General features: G+C 39.1%; 1 protein-coding gene across 1 annotated transcript in view; it reads left to right on the top strand.

Moving 5' to 3' along the window:
* The first annotated feature begins 1,455 nt into the window (after nucleotides 1-1,455).
* Nucleotides 1,456-17,592, top strand: part of LOC139454533 (CD109 antigen-like) — a 96,598-nt gene continuing 80,461 nt past the window's right edge. Inside the window, exon 1 of the mRNA XM_071236305.1 lies at nucleotides 1,456-1,536. The gene's annotated coding sequence lies outside the window, so the exon portion shown is untranslated. The remainder of the gene's footprint in view (nucleotides 1,537-17,592) is intronic.

The following is a 17,592-nucleotide window of genomic DNA, read 5'->3' as shown; positions in this document are numbered from 1 at the left end:
GCTGCAGAGGTGTGTCCCCCTGTACAGCTGCAGAGGTGTGTCCCTCTGTACAGCTGCAGAGGTGTGTCCCCCTGTCTCAACTCTCAGCGTGCATACATGTCTCCATACCGAAGCCACGTTACGATACGTATCCAGTGTTAGAAATTGGCTTGCACTAGTCCTGTAGTCCTCGCCAAACTGCCCAATAGTTAAGGTATCATCAGAACTAGTAGAAATTTGCCATTTTTAAGGGTTTTGTTATATGCTATCATTATAAGGACTAGCGGACTAAAAATGTTAGTTTATACCGCTGTATCTCGATACTGCATATTCAATATTTTGTGCGGGAAGATGCCGAAAGACGACCAAGAAAGTTATGAGGAATTTAAAAGAATAGTTTGTGGTTGCTTATTGATATCGGTGAGATCTACAAGGACAACCGATATGGTATAAATGTGAATCGCCAAACTAAATGTATCGGGTATCGTATCGCAAAAGGTTTGCCGACGATACACCGGTGTACCGCTGAATCACGACATCACTCAATCTCATTGAAATCTGATATAAGTTCTCGCTGCCGCTTAACTTAGATCTGATTTTAATGAGATTGGACATCACTACATGTCATGTATCTCACAAAGCACCATATCAATTATTTACAGGCTGCCTTCTTAAACATGGAGTATTACTGTTTAAAAAATTCATATCTCACCATTCAATGCGCCAAAGACCCATGAAGATCGGGGGAAGAATATGTCTTCAGCAACCCATGCTTGCTGTAAAAGGCGACTTTACTTGTAATAACGTCGCATCGGCATTATTTCAGCCATATAGCGACAAGAGGCGACTAACGGGATCGGGTGGTCAGGCTCGGTGACTTGGTTGATGCATGTTATCGTATCTCAATTGCGTCGATCGATGCCCATGATGTCAATCACTGGATTGTCTGGTCCAGACTCGATTATTTACAGACCACCGTCATATAGCTTGAATATTGCTGAGTTCGGCGTTAAACAACAAACAAACAAACAATGCGCGAAATCTCAATATTAACCACATATCCCACTGTGCAATGAAGTGAGTGAGTAAGTATGGTTTTACGCCGCCTTTAGCAATATTCCAGCAATATCACGGCGGGGGACACCAGAAATCGGGAATCGAACCCGGGTCTTCGGCGTGACGAGCGAACGCTTTAACCACTAGGCTACCCGACCGCCCCACTGTGCAATCAAGGGTTGGCCATGAGTCGTTGTTTGAACTCAAATTAGTCCAGTGAAACACCAACATCAATGTCACATTTTAAATCTAACACCACATTTATGTAAGTATGGCAATTCGGACCATTGTTGTTCCTTCACCGTGACACATTACAGAATCATTTTATCCCAAAATCAATTTGCGTTGTAAATGAGAATTATGACCCGTACAGATAACCTTAGATCTTTCTAGCCAATCGCTGAAACGTTCTATATTTAGATCTTGAGCTTCACGAAAAGAAAACAGCATCGGACAGTTACTGCGTGGACCAGAAACGGGGAACGATCTTTACAACACACCGTAAGTAAATTACGTTTAACTATGTCATGTTTTTCTGCAACACTGTTTTACTGTCATGTATCGATATGCAGGTCGTTATAACGTTATATTTTCCAGCATGTACTATGAACACTTTCATCAGAATAAGTCCACAGGCAGAGGACATCGCGTAGTATTATTACTGGTATCGGAAGCAGGGGAAATATTCGTCTAGGAAGCATACCGGCTTCAAACTATCTGAATGTTGTCATTGTTGGGGTGAAGGTACAAAGGTTTGCTTTGACTGTTTGGACAAGCCTTGTCATTGTGTTGGGGGGCTTTGATGTCTTTAAACTGTCGCCGAATCACCTGCTTCCGTTATAGCTTACTGTCAATATGGTAAATGGTTAATTATTCGTGCCGGATTCATATAGTTAATGCTACATTCCTGTCAATAAATCACGAAACGACGAATGTCGTTAATTTCCTATCATAAGAACTACGCTGTTTACAGAAAAAAAAAGATAAATAAGTGAAATAGTATCTTGAGTTATTTGTCTCGGGTGTCGTAATTATTTTAATCACTGTGAGTATGTTCATCTTATATTACTCGTTATCTCTGTGTGTGTGTGGTTCTCACTTGCACTGACAACGGAGGAGCCCATACCACACATGGCCACAATACCCTGAAGCATCCCCTCTCTGCAGCATGTTAATATGACACTTGTCCAGGTCCATACACCTGGTGCTATAAATTAGAAAATAATGTAGGACCTTATATGTCAGGTAAATTTGCTTGTTGCTGGTATTAACAGCTATGTCACTCAGCAATATTTCAGCTAATTGACAGGTGATTATATAGCCTAATTATGCATCATGGTCCATAGGGTTAATTACTGTCACACTATATCAGTGTATGAACATAAATATTCATGGCAAATATCGAAAACATGCATATTCCAGACGTTTGAATTAACGTAAGATTTATTAAAAATAGACATTTTATTAACAACAAAAATGTATTATATATGTTATGTGATATTGGGCCATATTTTCATAAAAACACACCAGAATCAAATCCTGCTCATCTCAATATAGAAACATGCACTTAACCAAGGCTGACCACCCGGTCCATTATCGCACCTGTTGAGGCCCGCGTATGTTGCTGGGACTAATTCGAACCCAGATCTCCACGGGTTATTGTCTTCTGACTCAGTGCAATGTGATATGAATCACGCTGTTATGTTGCTGATGTGATAGATATAGGTAAAGTGTGTTTTTCATAACTATATTCTTGTCATCGCGTACCCGAGGCCGTGGATTATTACACATAATATCAGTCAATGGACTGGTCCAGATTGCTTTATTTACAAGCAGCCATCATATGGCTGGAATATTGTTGAGTGTGGCGTTAAACAACAAATATAAATAAACAAGGCAGTGTTTTGGTGATGCTAATAGACACAGAAGTGTTGAACATTTGCACAGATGCATTTGTGACAAGTCGGAGCCCTTCTTCATGTTTAGATAAATCCCAGTATTTTGACAAGTTGCACAAAGTACACATGTACCCATTCCTGGGGGTAACATTAGTGGTCCCGTGACAGATGACAGCGTTACTCAAGCAAGGACTACTCCCGGGCAGGTTGCCTCAGGCCACTGTCATTACTTGCTTATTCATATTTCTTCTCCATATAAAACTTGTTTCGAGCAATTCAACACATACATTAGTACCATGTCAAGGGCGGTCGGGTAGCCTAGTAGTTAAAGTTCCCTCTTCACGCCGAAGACCCGGGTTCGATTCCCGACATTGTTTCAATGTGTGAAGCCCATTTCTGGTGTCCCCCCGCCGTGATATTGCTGGAATATTGCTAAAAGCAGCGTAAAACCATATTCATTCATTCATTTGGTAACTAATATATTTTCACCCATCTATTCATCATACTGTTGGGTTTTTCCCAAAATTAGTGAACATTTTAAGATTTAAAAAAAATGAAATAATGTTTTAAATGTATATAACTATTCTAAATGTATAGGCTTGACTCAGAAAGTAAATTAGCTCGTAATTGTGTTTCAAAAATTAGCTCCTTTGTACGCATGTTGAAAAAGCTTCATTGGGTATTTACGTGTGCTGTTTTTACACATTTGAGTTTTTCATTTAATGCATGCGTTTCTGTACACAAGTTAATTGAAAGTAATTGGGTTTTGAATATTTTGGGGGTTTTTTTTACGCAAATACACTGCTTATCTGTAGCTCTGTTTTGGTTTCAAATCCTAGCCTAATAAGTTTATTGTGATGATTGAAGCCCTTTCATATGTCTTAATAATGCACAGTCAGTCTGTCAAGTATATGGACATATTTGTAAATTGCTTAAGTCAGTCACATTTTCACATTGCCTAATGTTACTCATTGACTGTAATATATATACATCATCTAAATCCCCTCACATTCCAAAGTTTAGCTATAATTAACATCCAGGCAGGAGATGTGTAATTGTCTGACATTACACCATAGAGATATAATGGAAATGTCCTTGTTATTCTCAAAGAGGTTGAGTCAGCTGAGTGTACAGGCTGCCAACTTCATCTGTGTTATTAGATGTAGGAAGCCACACATCACACTCATTGATACATAACGTGACCCGGTGAGTTATGACATTTATACCCCGGCCCATTAGCAATGACCTTGTGGTACCATGAATAATGACCAGTAGTGGACAGAGGAGGGATGATTGTGTCTGACCGTGGACATACCTGGTCAACAGGTATATCATGAGGTGATGTGTCACAGTGTGACAGATCATCAGGGGATGCTGACATATCCAGGATAAGCTGAAGCTACCGGGGTCAGCCAGCCTCATGTGACAGTGCCATCCATCTTCTACACAAGGAGGAGTCTTATGTATGCCACTGGTGACCTTGAACTTGCCATGTGTTTATCAAGCAAGACAGTATTTACTTTGTAATGGATAATGAATTAGGGTATGTTGGAAGGGAAATGTGGTTCTATTAATGGATCTATGGATCATCATAACATGCCTTCATTTTTCTACGAAAATAAAATTGTTGAGTGAGTGTGATTGGTTAGTTGTACTACGCAAGACTACCCCACCATCCACAGATTATATGGGTTAATATTTGACATTTTGAAAATAATATCCTGAACTTTTTGTCTCACTGGACTACCATTAGGAAGTGTGAGTAGTAGGAGGCTTGAGTGTTTGCTCGTCATACAAAGAGCTAGGTTCATCGCTCAAATCAAAACAAGGGGTGGTGGGGTAGCATAGTGGTGAAAGCGTTCGCTCTTCATGGCGAAGTCACAGGTTTGATTCCCTGCACCGTACTATAGTCTGGAAGGTAATTTAAGGTACCGACGTTTACCTGTGACGAACAGGTCTGGTTTTTGATGAAATATAGTGATAGCTAAATAGACAGATTTTTTATTCATGCACCGATTGTCTTTAAATGTAATATCCAGTTATGTATGACTGTTTAATAATCTCATAACAACTTTGACTTGAGAAGGTCCGATAGTTTTTCAGATATTATAGTAAATGTCGGTACCTTAAATTACCTTCCAGACTATATATGGGTACACATGAAGTCCATTTTTTGTGTCCCCGGGTCAGGATATTGCTGGACTATTGCTTAAAGCAGTGTAAAATCACACTCACTCACTCACATGAAGGGGCAGTAGGGTAGCCTTGTGCTTTAAGTGTTCCCTCGTCATGCCGAAGACCCGGGTTCGATTCCCCACATGGGTACAATATGTGAAGCCCATTTATGGTGTCCCTCCCCCCACACCTTGATATTGTGGGAATGTTGCTAAGAGTGGCATAAAGCAATACTCCCACTAGAGCAGTGTATGAATTAATTTCAGCAGTGGCATCTCCCATGTTACTATTGCTGGAATGCTGCTAATATTGGCATAGGACTTCACACACTCAAAATTCATCTCATTGTTCCTCCTTCATACCGGCACAGAAATATTTTTTAGTCTGGTCTAATATTATGAAATGTAAATGTAAACAATGTCTATAGGCATTCTGTTTCTTTATGTGCATGCTGAACTTGAAGCTTAATGTATTGTGGTATGTATACCTTATGTAGCTATCCCACATGATTGTCTAAATCAGCTGTTTGGTAACAGTTGGGTTAACCTAAATATGTAAAGTACTGTAACCATAGTAACAGAGAAAAATATGATGTTAATGTTTTCTTAACATGCTTAGGGTTGTTTGATTTAGGAGCTGCCATGGTTGTCATGTTGCAAAGTCACAGGATGTTTAGCAGGTTCATGTGAGGCAGATTTGGCCATAGGGAATAAAGCCTTTTCAAACAGATCGAAAGCATATAGGTGCTGCAAAATATGTTTGACTGTTACTTGTAGTAGTAGACTTTGCACTCCTGTAAGCAGGGAGCAAGGGTGACGCTCTGGTCATTAAGATATACTATATGCTCATCAAGATATACTATATGCTCATTAAGATATGATATGTGTTCATTAAGATATACTATATGCTCATTCAAATATGCAATATGCTTATTAAGACATACTATATGCTCATCAAGATATACTATATGCTCATTAAGATATGATATCTGCTCATTAAGATATACTATATGCACCTTAAGATATACTATATGCTCATTAAGATATACTGTATGCTCATTAGAATATGCCATATGCTCATTAAGATATGCTACATGCTCTAATTACTTTAGATCCTGGAATGAATCAATGATCATGTCGACAGTGGTCATGATTGATGGATGAAATAACAGTCACCCATAAATGCTCTTGATGCCCGTAGGTACAATGAATATAATTGTGTGTCCCTTGGGACACAGTACTTTTTTTCTGCTTCGATTCTCTACATTTGTGCATCACATGGAACCCAAGTATATACAAGTCGGGACACAGGTGGCCAAGTTGTCATTTAGATTCACATTTTGAATTTGTTAACTTTTGTTTCAAGATCTTGATCAGAAATTCAAAATACAGATGAAACAGGCATGCAAAATATTGGGATATGTATTGCAGTACATGAGTCATTATTGCAATAAATTCCAATACGAAGGTCAGGCCAATGGCATCACCAGCTACAAACAAGCCATGAGTCTACATGAGAATAGACGTTTGTGTGTCATAAAACCATGAGCTATGAATCCAGTTGATCTTGATTCATCATAATCATAAATATTGTATGAACTATTTGCCAGTGTACTTATTGGAAAAGTGTCCCATTAACCCAGTCATAGCAACCACTGTCCCATGAAACATGGATGTCAACAGATTATCTTACCTTGTAGCCATGCTCATACATCTTGTATACTTTAAGACGTAGTTCATTCATATCTGTATCTTATTGACTATTTTCATTTACTGTTTGTTAGCAATATATTTACTATCAAGATTACCATCAAAGTCATTCTTTATTGGGGGGCACAGGTGGCCCAGTCGTCTTAGGCGCCACGATTCGCTGTGCAGAGTTGCGTCCCTTGGGCATGCCAGAAACCTATGATTGTGGGTTCGAATCCCAATTTGCCCAAATTATGTTTCTAGGTTTGTCAGCACCATACCAGTGCTCGTGGGTTTCACCGAAGTGGTAAACGTCTGAGACCTGCATCATTTCGGGCTTTCCTCCCACATTAAGCTGACACGCCGCGATATAACTGGAATACTGTTAAAAGCGGCGTTAAACCCAACTCACTCACTCACTCATTCTTTATTGTTAGGGGGATTAGTGATGATGTTTTGCATGTCATTTGCCTTTGGCTTAAATGTTACCATGGTTACATCTTGGCCTTGGTCCAGAGAGTTGACAGCAGATCAGGTCATGTCCTCATGTCCAAAATAATTTTGAAAACATTTTGAAGGAGGCAATTTTTAATTATTTTTTATAGACAAACTATTAAGGCATTGGTGTACATTTGGTGTCAACTAACAAACTTAAGGCCAGGCTACATTTACGGAGTATTTTATCAAGTAAAGAAATGCCACAACTGCAACTATAAAGAACAAGAAAATATGTTAAGAGATTGGAGGCTCCAGATTACAGTCAATCAGGAAACCCGAAAAACAACATATTTTTCTTGCTGGTTCCTTGTCACCTGGGCTGTGACAGGTTGTAGTTCAAACATGGGCCATGGCTATCATAGCCAGCTACTGGTCATTTGAATTTCTTGGAAGTTTGGCAATGATATGTTCTGCTTGTGTAACCTCATTCCCTGGACTGGTGTATGAATAAGGTGAGAACATAACATTGACGAAAGATCATCTCGGTAAGTGCCTTTAGCAGCACACAAAAATCTCCAGAGTTGCTGCCATAGAACACACACCCTGGCGCCAGGCACTTGCTTTTTTTAGATTGAAGGAATGGACCGGAAATAAGCTGTTGTCCAAATACGTTTTGGTTTTTTTAATTGGTTTTTCTATCTGTTTCTCAAACATCTGGGTACAAAATTTAAAGATACCGGTATTTTGACAGCAAGAAGAAACATGAGTGAAGTGTATGTAACACAGGAAGCTGAATGTTTTTGCCACAAGCCTATGAAGATAGATATGACAGGTCTTTAAACGGAAGGAAGGGGTCACCCTTCACATAAATAAGGCATTTTGCTTCTAGCAGGATGTCCATTAATGTATGTCCAGCAGGATGTATGCGAAAAGATGAGTTCCTGAAGAGTATCTACTAACTTGTCAGTGTGTCTGGTTTGTTGTTATTTGTTATTGTTGTTGTATAATTTCTGTGTAATTTGGGAAGATGACCTATAGTTGCTTCAGTTGTACTTGTTAAAATGTAACAATGCACATTCTGAATGGCTAATGAATGTCTGGCAACAAAAATAGGGTCATGTCGTCATAATTGTTTAATGTCTTCAGCTTCAGCTGGTATTTGAAATGATATGTCTTTGTAACAAACTTTATGTTTTATTGGCACGGGTGGTCCAGTCGTCTAAGGCGGCGTGATTCGCTGTGCAGAGTTGCATCCCTTGGCCACGCCAGAAACCTATGATTGTGGGTTCAAATCCCGGTTCGCCCTGATTATGTTTCTAGGTTTGTCAGCACCATACCCGTGCTTGTGGGTTTCACCATGTGGTAAACGTCTAAGACCTGCATCACTTCGAGCTTTCCTCCCACATTAAACTGACACGCCGTGATATAACTGGAATACTGTTAAAAGCAGCGTTAAACCCAACTCACTCACTCACTTATGTTTTATTGATTTTTGCTGACATGATTGATTAAGCTTTTTCTAGATTACAATCGACGTTAAACAGTGTTGAACTCACAATAGTCAGTTGTAAAGTGATGCCAGTCGTGGCAAATAATGATTCATCCAGTCAATGCCTATTCTCTCTGAACTAATCGTGCAGCTAATGGATTACTAATTTTGTGATAAAAAACATAATCAGAAGGACAGGAAATACACATATTATGATACATTATGTTATGTTAGTGAAATGCTTTTAGCACTTCTCTGTTGACATATCAAATTTGGCCTGTTCATAGCACCTACTGACATCCATGATGTGTAGCTCCAGTTTACATCTCTCTCCAGCAACAGAATAAAGGTGTCAGATCAAATCCACCTGAAGCATACATAGCAGGATCTGGAGGGGAAGTCCAGGCGGTCCGGACCCACCCTTTTGAAAACCATATGTTATATGTTGTAGGCAGTAACATGATCTGAGAGATGCTTTTGATATTTTGGTCCCCAGTCTTTTTAAAATGCTGCATCTGCCCTTGGCATTGTTAGGAAGTGTCAGACCACTGTCATCCAAAGAGTCACTAACCTGATCCCTTATAACGCACTTCCTGTCCACAGCCCATGGCGGACATAATGGCAGAGCAGCCATCTTGAATAATGTTAAAATATATAATTACACCTGCCAGAAGAGCTTTATGATCTATATTTTCCCTTCAAAATGAGGATCATATTTATAATGTATATATACCACTCAAAAGAAGTTAAATAACACCTGATTCTTTCATTTTACTATAGTCAATCTGTTTCATGGCATGACAGATTAACTACTGTAATATGAAAGAAATGTGTATTCTTTAACTTTTTATCCCCCAGGTTTGAAAAACATGCTATATACATGATATAGATCAGTCTTGAGGTGAAATGGTGCCTTTGGATAATTTGGGATTTTTCATGACGACAAGATGGACGTATACTGAAAATGTGGGTTGTGTTCATTTCCGGATCAGAACTCCACAGCCATTGCATTTTTCTAGATGAAACTTGCTATACAGATCATTCTTGTGGTGGACTGGTGCATTTTGATGATTTGGCCTTATGACAAATACTGAAGAGCATTGGGGTGCGGGGTGGGGATCTCCTGATGGCTCTTGTTTTGAGTAGTATATATAGGGGCTGTGATTCAAGCATTTGCTTGTCACGTCGAAAACACTGGTTTCATTCCCTATGAGAGTACAATATGTGAAGCCTGTTTCTTGTGTCCCCCGCCATGATATTGCTGGAATATTGTAAGCGGCCTAAAACTATACTCACTCACTTCTTGTGTCTCCCACCGTGATATCGCTGAAACATTGCTAAAAGCGGCGTAAACCCATACTCACTCACTCGCTCACATACATGTAAGAACCTCACAAAGGGCGATAACTGAATTAGCTCTCAAATATTACCTGACCATGCTGTGTTTCCATGGCAATGCATATGGAGCATTGTGAACAAGTTTTGGGTACTGTGTGGATTATTTGGACGACCTTCGCAGGCAGTTGGGAAAAAATAGTTAATTTGTTAAAAAAAGTGGGATTTTTTAAGTTCTAATGTTCTTTAAAATTTAATTCAGAGGGATTTTAACGTTGTCTTGTAACATTGCATACAATGCAATAATGTAAAACTAAGGATTTAAAGCCTCTTATACAGGTCACCTCCACAAAACCACAACATAATATTAACATGTCATAATTGGACAAGGGGCAGTTGGGTAGCATTGTGGTTAAAGCGTTCGCTCTTCATGCCGAAGACCCGGGTTCGATTTCCGACATGGGTGCAATGTATGAAGCCCATTTCTGGTGTCCCCCGCCGTGATATTGCTGGTATATTGCTAAAAGCGGCATAAAACCATACTCACTCACACACAAATAATTGGACAAACATGAATTTTGAAATATTTTGATTCAAGTTCAGGAATATTTGCAGACCTGGGCCACATATCATCCCCTGAGGGATAAGCCCTGTGATGACCTTGTTCGAGATGACATATTTGTGCTAGCATTTACATATTTTTTACTAGGTGGCTGTGTATTGATCAACCTACTTTCTCGTCCTGGTGCTATGCAGCATTTCACTTACATATTTGTTCAGTATCGTTGACAATCGATTGACAAGTTATTGGAGTCAGCTTGCACTGGTATCTGATTGTTTACATGAACATCTAAATAATTGAGTACTTCGCAGGCCTCAAAATTGCAACTAAAAGTGTCACCAGTGCGACCTAAATCTCAATCTACTGTCTAAAATTCAGAGGTAGCCAAACCTTAAAAATATCTTGTCAACTAAATTCTATTGCTACACATATGTAGACACAAAAATAAACATAAAATGAACGTAATAAGGAGGATTCCAGAAAGTTTTTTTAGCTATTGAGGATTTAAAAGTTAGCAACACATTTACCTTGGGTTTTGACAGTTTTCTTTTTGTAACCAGTATATTTTCACTCCTTGGTCTGTTGGTTATTTTTACACCAAAGGACGTGTTTTTTTTAATAATTCTGCTTAAATGCTGTTTCAGGTGACTTCTACTTTGTATCTGTTCGTGTGCTGCCCCAAGTGTGTAACTGGGCACTTAAACTCACAACAGCGATATAATGTCCCATTAACAATCAGCAAGACGTAGGTCACGGCAGTAGACTAGAGTTTATGTATGTGTGAGGCCTGCATTCAATCAGCGAATATAGATCTGTAAAGAAATATAAAGTATGCAAGTTGAAAAGAATACATTGGGTGAATTACAGAGAGTTGTTATACTAAAGTTCACTATGGTTAGTGCGAACTCAAGGGGACCACGGGGGCACAGGTGGCCCAGTCATCTAAGGTGCCGCGATTCGCTGTGCAGAGTTGCGTCTCCTGGACACGCCAGAAACCTATGATTGTGGGTTCGAATCCCGGTTCGCCCCGATTATGTTTCCAGGTTTGTCAGCACCATACCCGTGCTCGTGGGTTTCACCGAAGTGGTAAACGTCAGAGACCTGCATCACTTCGAGGTTTCCTCCTACATTAAGCTGACACGCCGTGATATTACTGGAATACTGTTAAAAGCGGCGTTAAACCCAACTCACTCAATCACTCACTCACTCAAGGGGACCACTGATTTAAGTTATTGTAACCATAGTTCATTGTAAGCGTAAGCACTGTCAGACATCTTGGATCAAGTCACGAGACCTCATGTTACTCGATAAATAACAAAAGTGTGCACTGTATATATATTATGTTTATTTATCTCATCAATAAAATAAAAGACATAACATAAGTAAATACCGTAATGGACGTAATAAGCGCCCAGGGCGCTCTCAAAATTAGAAATAGGGGGCTCTTATTAGAATATTATTTTGGTGAAAAAGACAGAGTTGAAAGATAGATTTCGTGGTTTATGCTGACAGCTTCAAATGTTTATGTACGAGAGATACATTTTTCCAGAATTTAAATGCCACTAATTAAGGGTGCATATAACACACGGGTACGTATTATACGCGAATAAATATGTGTTGTGTACATTGATCAATTGGAAGGGTTGCTAATTGGTATTGTTCACCAGCCAATATATTAGCAAATACCGCCGTGGGCACTTATTGGAGCTGGGTGCTTATTACGTTGAATGCGGTACATGTTTTAAATGTATTATTGATATAGTGTCATTGCAATGCGGACATAAGGGTCACTTACTGTCAGGAAATCTGTGATGTTGCTTTGAACATTGGTTGAAACTTTATGAATGACCAAGTGTTGTCATCAATGGTTTCAAACAGTTTTGAATGTTACTATTGTTAATTGAGGACAAGGTGTCAGTACTTAATCCAGTTAATCACTTGCCTTCAATTGTTTATTGTCGTTTTGAACAGCCAGGAGATATTTTGATAGGCCGATGGGTGACAATTGAGCAGCTCTGAGATAAACAGTTTGTTATGAACATAAACATTGTCGTTGACTGAGTACACATGGGACAAAAAAATAAGTCCGCTATATCTGTTATTTTGTTTTAAGCGTTTTTGTTATATCATCAGTTTGATACAATGAAATATACAGCAAATAACTGTCATCAAACAAACAGTTCCTTATATCCGTCACTTAGTTATAAGCGTGTTCATTATAAACGTAGTTTACTGTATTGAGTGTTTGAAATTTTTCATGCATATTTGTATGCAAATAACAAAATTGATTGATTAATGGTGATATATTATGTGGATTTTATGCCAATGTCCAGCTGATCGGGAGGTCTGGATTAGATTCATGTGTTTCCAAATAGCACATTTGGTTTAAAAACATTCATCTGAGATGTCAGCAAGCTAAAACTGTCTCAGATGATGCTTTTCTTAAGATGCTATGAAATCCCTGAAACCTCAAAACTGACACAACAAAAAGAAAAGCGTTAAATTTTAGGAGCATCAGCACTGTCCCAGGTAGCTTCGTGTTAGAAGAGGGATTGAGGAGGGCACTGACTAAACAACACATGCAATACAAATGTTTTGAGAATGTCTGCCAGAATAAAACATCTCATGTCAACCTATGCTGGCTGGGCGGGGTTTAGTGTTAAAACACAACCTTCCCAATGCAAGGTGAGACTAAACAAGAGTGTCCTGCCAGGTGCTTGTGTTTCCTGCCAGTTTTACCTGTCTAAGAGTACCGTATTCGACCTAATAAGCACCCAGGGCGCTCTCAAAATTAGGAATGGGGGGCTCGTATTAGAATATTATTTTGGTGAAAACAACAGAGTTGAAAGATAAATTTCGTGGTTTATGCTGACCGCCTGAAATGTTTATGTACGACAGATATATTTTTCCAGAATTAAATTCCCATACTAGCCAATATATTAGCAAATATCGCCATGGGCACTTATTAGAGAGGGGCGCTTATTATGTCGAATACAGTATTCATTATTACACAAACCTTGAAACTCTCATTATTTGCGTTCTGATTGTTCGCTGGTCATTCTGAGCTCTTTATGGTGGGGAGTGACCTTGCCAGGGAGAAGATTGCATCGCCTGAAAGAAAGCCTGCTTCTACATACAACAATGATGTTGGAAGTATGTATGCCAGTATACTATGGTCATGTTGGTACGAGATGAAAATGGCCTTGCTGTTAATGTTTCAGTGTTGTTAATGTTCCATCATGGCTAATTGATATTATAATTAACAGAACAAGTGACTTCTTGTTTGTTGTTTCTTTCCGTCCAACTATTTAGTTCGATAATGTTATCTGTTCAGGAATACATTCTAAAAAAATTCCTTTTTTGTGACTTGCTTTGACTAAAAATGGTTTGAAAAAACTGTGAAGCCAAAATTTCTCTTTGCTAAAACCTCTGGATTACATTCATGAAAAGAAAATATTTGAACGTATGACATCAATATTGGGCTTATTACATTGGTGAGATATTAACAGATTGTATCAAAGTTTTATCCCCTGTAAAAATCTTTAATCAAATCTTGTACACCACACTTTTAGAAAAGATAACAAATAAGAAATTTGTTTCCTAGAAACTATTGTTTGTTCACGGGGCATTATTTTGCTCAAATCAGAGATTTTCAGCCCCATGTCTGCAGCAAATGTCTTTAAGAATTCCTAATTTGGAACCAAAAATTTTTCAATTCATGTTTACTATGTATCAATATATATTACTAATAACTAAATTGTAGTTACCTGTATTAATTTTGACAAAACCAATTAATAGGAACATGTTTTAATGCTTATTTGTATGTTATTGCATTGAAAGCAATCTCAAAATACCTCTGAATTTAAGAAAATATGTACAGTAGAACACGGATATAGCGAACAAACGGATACAATGAAGGAAAAATCCCCAATTTATCTCCTATTTAACATCATATAAAATTTAGTTTATAACAAACTCTCTACAGTGAACTAATGGATACAGCGAACTGATATCCGATCACCGACAAGCCCATCTATCACTTATTAGTGACGTATATAGCGAACAGAGAAATCTCTCTCAGTGTCAAGTGTCACTGACAATTGGCTGTACGCAATCAGCGGCGAATCAACACAATGGCTGCGAATAAATACAATCAACGGGGACGGATCAACCTTGTTAAATTTGCATTGTGTTAAACTTACCTGTACATGTAATCTTGTCTGTAAAAAAGACATTAAACATATAAATTTTACGAGATTGTGTCCAAGTGTTAGTTCACTTGCATATGCAATCATGGCGGGCAATAGTAAGACACGAAATTGAAAATTATTAATGCTGTTGATGCTGGCATAAAAACCAAGAAAGACATTGTAATGGAATTTGACATTCCAAAATCAACATTAAGTACCATTATGAAGAAGAGAGAATCCATTCTTGAATCCTGCGACTCGACTGACTTTGGCCCCACCCAGAAGAGGTTACGAGCTGCCAATCACCAAGACGTAAGAATCCCGCTTTTGAACAAAATACAATTTTCTCAATTTGCCTGCCAGGGGCACTGAGTTAAGAATCCCAGAACAATCCCTGAGGCTCTGGGCCTCTATTCATGCTTTGGGGCTTTCATTTTATTTCATGTAATATGCGGTGGAGTAACCCAGTAGTAAAAGCGTTTGCTCGTCATGCTGAAGACCTGGGTCTGGTTCCCCTCGAGGATATAATATATGAAGCCCACTTCTTGTGTCCCGCCATGATATTGATAATTACTGTAATTAATATTAATAATGTGCACTTATAATGTGCTAGCCTCCATGTAGCAGTTCATGTTCAAAGCGCACATTCAAATGTCACTCCCGAAAGCTTTTTTGAACAAATGTGTCTTTAGTTTTGCTTTGAGTGACTGAAATGTTGAGGAAAGTCTAATCTCAAGTGGAAGATCATTCCATAACTTTGGGCAGCCACACTGAAAGTCTTTAGTCCATAGCTGGAAAGTCTATACTGAGGAACAGATAGCAGGTGCTGATTTGCAGTTCGAAGAGTTCTTGGTGGATTATGAGTGAGTGAGTTGGGTTTAACGCCGCTTTTAACAGTATTCCAGTCATATCGCAGCGTATCAGCTTAATGTGGGAGGAAAGCCCCAAGTGATGCAGGTCTCAGAACCGGGATTCGAACCCCCAATCATAGGTTTCTGGCGTGCCCAAAGGACGCAACTCTGCACAGCGAAACACGGCGCCTTAGACAACTGGGCCACCCGTGGCCCCTGTGGATTTTGAAGCTGGAGCAGAGTAGAGAGATAATAACTAGAAGACTGTGAGCAACATTGCTTTCACTACTGATGTAGGTACCAGTATGCCTTTGTGTGATTGCAAACTGTCAGCATGGCATTGTCCAACTTTCTAAACAATGTGATATAAACGTTGTTATATTTAGTGGACAACTATGTCAGTTCATAAGTGAGGGAGATTGTGCACATTGATTTCGGAGAAATGACCCCTAGATGAACCCACTATCATTTTGTGAAACAACTGTTAAAAACCATACTACCTCCGTTTAATTGTCCATCCTAATAAGCATGTGTGATACACTTCTCGCGTGATGTATCACTGTGTTAAATGGTTCACAGGTTTTGACTCATTATCACATGGTTACAAAACTCCTCATATTAATTGATTGTTTCCAGTATGCTACAATCTTCCAGACCTGTGAAGATCCGTGAAGAATAGGCCTGCAGCAACCCATGCTTGCCGTAAAAGGTGACTATGCTTGTTGTAAGAGGCGACTACCGGGATTGGGTGGTCAGACTTGCTGACTTGGTTGATGCATGTCATCGTATCCCAATTGCGTGGATCGATGCTCATAATGTTAATCACATGATTGTCTGGTACGTACTCGATTATTTAAAGACCATATTCATATAGCTTGAATATTGCTTAGTGGGGGGTAAAACAACAAACAAAAATCTTATCTGTGAGGTTAATGAAGGCGCCATGGAATAGGATCGAGCTTGCATCATAATGTTGTCTTCACACCGATCACTTCGAATGTCAAACTACAGACAAGACCTGTTTCTGTTACAATGCATGTTTTGTTTATGATGCCAGATTCCTTTGAATTGAAAACCACTCCCTGCTTTCAGAAGTAGGTCATCTGTCATCACAATTGCTTTTCTCTAGAATGAACAGGTATTATGATGAAGCTATTGATTGATGACATGACCGTAGGGCACAGCTGTTCCCTGAGTCTGATGATGTTATCTGCTGTACAAAAACAGAGCCACATGGCTTGGAGAACACTTGACAACACATGAACCCCAAGGGCAGATCCAGCAATGTTTTAAAAGGGAAGGATCCAAAATATCAAAATCCTCTCTCAGATAATTTTACTGCCTACAACATACTACATTTGTTTTTCAAATGGGGGATGGGTGGTCCAGACTCCCTGGATCTGCCTATGAAGCGGAAGATGTGACAGGTCTTCTGTGTGAATTAACTATAGATGGGCAAGTGACTTAGTTCAAATGTGCCTCTGTTCACCCAGTGGAGAATGGGTACCCCATATGAGAGGTGGATGTAAAAACCTTCTAGCGCCCCGGGGCAGTTTGGGTTGTATACTCCCCAGGGAGTTGAGAATGATAACAATGCAAACGGATCCACTGGTCGGGGAACAAATAAAACCGAATTTGAGCAGATACTAGTACCTGTATACCTGCGGTATATAAATATATATGTATATACTGCTTAACTTCCATATTTTGTCATAGGGATACCATGGATACGGAGATGTTTCATTGTATTGCATTGTGGTAACCAACAATCGAACAATCAAATCTTGTTCTTCCATTTTGAAATGCATTGTATTAGAGCATGTGCAAGATTTTCAAACTTTTCAGATCCTGACATGACCGCATGAATACCCCTGTTGTGTGGTAGCTGTCTGCTCCTCCTCATTATCATAATCAATTGTTTAAATTTCCCT

Source organism: Haliotis cracherodii, unplaced genomic scaffold, assembly GCF_022045235.1.
Source record: "Haliotis cracherodii isolate W230 unplaced genomic scaffold, xgHalCrac1.p SCAF_10, whole genome shotgun sequence".
Classification (NCBI taxonomy): domain Eukaryota; kingdom Metazoa; phylum Mollusca; class Gastropoda; order Lepetellida; family Haliotidae; genus Haliotis; species Haliotis cracherodii.
This window is presented reverse-complemented; position numbering and strand designations above follow the sequence as displayed.